The sequence below is a fragment of the Culex quinquefasciatus genome, chromosome 2 (assembly GCF_015732765.1).
Source record: "Culex quinquefasciatus strain JHB chromosome 2, VPISU_Cqui_1.0_pri_paternal, whole genome shotgun sequence".
Taxonomy (NCBI): domain Eukaryota; kingdom Metazoa; phylum Arthropoda; class Insecta; order Diptera; family Culicidae; genus Culex; species Culex quinquefasciatus.
The window spans coordinates 72,774,479-72,777,116 of NC_051862.1; the positions used below are offsets into that span (position 1 = coordinate 72,774,479).

At 47.2% G+C, this 2,638-nt stretch overlaps 1 long non-coding RNA gene across 2 annotated transcripts; it reads right to left on the bottom strand.

Moving 5' to 3' along the window:
• Positions 1-233: 233 nt before the first annotated feature.
• LOC119768085 lies at positions 234-1,872 on the bottom strand. Of its 2 annotated transcripts, XR_005277901.1 has the most exons (4): positions 1,699-1,872; positions 1,572-1,636; positions 1,077-1,515; positions 234-392 (listed from the first exon to the last, which is right to left on the bottom strand). It is a non-coding gene; the product is annotated as an uncharacterized LOC119768085 (long non-coding RNA). The 2 variants fall into 2 exon arrangements; XR_005277900.1 differs by lacking the exon at positions 234-392 and having other exon boundaries at positions 769-1,515; positions 1,699-1,853.
• Positions 1,873-2,638: the final 766 nt, after the last annotated feature.

The window sequence follows — 2,638 nt, forward strand, 5'->3', positions numbered from 1 at the left end:
AGATATGGTTTCCCTGGTTCGAGGACCGAAGACTCCAGCTCCAGTAGAAGTGCCCATTTTTGAACCATCCGTAAAGAAACGAATAGTTCCTTCTGGAAGTGGCGAGTAACCATGAACGGCCATATTCAACGACGACCAACTTTTTCAAAACTTGCTTTCGTGAAATCACGATGACAACAAGCAAACCCCTTATATCTGTATATCAAAATTTTTGTAATTGTCTGTTCTACAACTTGTGGTACGCAAATCGTAGCCACGAAGGAATCCGTCCGATAACCGTCCCACGGGTTTGTTAATTAGCAAACGGTTTATGCGCCACCTCCGTAGAGGACCGACTTGCCTGGTTTATGCCCGACTAGACCCAGCCGCAGGGCGGGTCGTTTTGTAAAAACCTGAAATGAATGGGGGAACGTTCAAGGGACTCAAAATAGGTAAGAGGTACTCCGCTTCGCGTGCGATGACTCCAAAAATATCCAAAACTGAACGGGGCCACCCGTTGTCCGTCCGAACAACCAGTCACCTGTTCGCTCTGGATCCTCACAGGATAATTTCTACCCCCGCACCAATCGCTGCGACGGGAAAAGACCCCAGGCTGAGATTCCCAAGCAGCCTTGCACTTGAGTAAAACAACAGTAACAAAAACGTGGAGACGTCGAATGCGAAGCGAGGGACCTCTAGACCCGTGCAACTAATCTGGTGAGAGAGACATTTCGTTCACCAAAATAACTACGCTAACAACGTCTTGGGGGAGGTGAAAAACGAGATATATTGCATGCTAAATGTGGTTTTTAATTGTACATTTTTAACCTAGGTTTAAGTTACATGTTTGTAGTGTCCTACGTGTTCATTTCCTCTTCTCTTCTTGGTTCTCTCTCTCTCTACTAACTATCTGTGTGCGGATTTGTTCTGGGGCTTAGTTACGTTAGCCCGGAGGTCACAGGTGTAACGGTGACCAACGGAACTAGGCTCGGGAAAGGGCAACGAGCCTTAGAAAATGTGTGTGTGTGTTTTGGCAACTCGGACGACGTCTACGAGTGCGTACGCATGCGGTTTTTACGTTATAGGTGAGTACTCACGGACCGGTTTCGTTGATTGGCTTACGCGTCGCTAGTGCACCGCGCGGTGCGATATTCTTCCGGAGCAGATGAAAGGCGCGCGATCTTAAGGGGCGGCCTGGTTGAAATCGGGCTTGGCCGGCTGGCCGGCCTGGTGGACGGGTCGCCTCCTTCTGGAACCTGGACGGCGCGTGACCACGAGGACCGACGTCTACGGTCTGGTGAACTTCTGCGGCGAATCTGGACCAGCGGCTGGACAGGAACGGCTGGCGCAATGGATGGCTCTCCTGGAGCCACGTGTAGCGTGTGGTCTCCCTTCCGGATCCCAGTGGGCCTTCCGGGGCTCGATCGCTGAGACCGCGGGGTCAGCAGGGCGGCTAAGGCTTTTGGTGGCGGTGTGGCGAGCACGAGCTGGTAGGAGGCGGTTGGTTCCGACTCTAGAACAGAACGCCGTCGTCGGCTGTTTGGCGACGATTAACACACATCACACATCAACACACACACTAGGTACTTTACCTTTTAATTCCTCTTCGCACACAGAATCGGACCGCACAAACTACTAGCTAAGCTAAGGTTGGACACTACAGGAAAGAACAAAGATTAACTACACAAATCTACAGATCACTCGTTTCACTCGAGTTACCGTCACTAAACACACCGGGGGGCTTGACTACTGGATCGGCGCTGCTGCCTCTTCCGCGACTCAGGACCAAGTGGACGAGTAGAAATTGTAACTTTCCTCAGAAAGCGTCATTAGGGAAAGGTTGAACGGAAGTACGTAATTTCGTGAGAAATTTCGTAGTTTCGAATAACGAATTTACCCGAACAGATTTTGGCAATATTACTGAAGGCATCTCGTTCCCTCTTACATATTTGTCATCTGGCTTTCCTGTTCTAATTCATTCCAGGCTTTCCGAGAGGGCTTGATCGTGCAAGTTCTCTCGGCAGGTTTAACCCAGCAAGTCTTCCCATACGTGGTGGTGCAAGTTGTGCTTTCTCCAGGACTATTTGGCTTATCGGACGGATTGGCAGGGGTGTGAGGAAGTGAGGTGTAGCACTGTTCTACTAAAGCTTGCCATGTGCTAGCTTCGACACAAACCCTTGATTGAGTTGGACTTGTTTATATTAAATAATTATAGCTAAATGAAAAACAACTAAACGAATAGAGTGACCATGTTACATCATCCCCTACTAAATTTACGAAAATTTGGTTGTAAAACAACCAAATTTTCGTAGGGCAAACTATTGAAACTACTGTGGCTATGGCAGAAATGGTGAAAATTAAAGAACTTGAAATTATTGCTGAGACTACAAAAATATTTGAGGAAAATAAATTGTGGAACTACAAAACTTGGACTTTATTTCGTTGGTAAACTCATTCATACATAAAACTTCCGAAGAATAACAATCACAATAAAAACGCTATCACCTGAAATTTGATCAGAATTCCAGAGAAGCAAAACTCCTACTTCCACAACAACTAGTGAATTGCAAAGACGTCCTACTCCAGAAGTAACTTCCCGAAAAAATCAGAACGCTCTGCTTTCCACTTTATTACACTTGTGGGTCCTGATTGTCTTCAC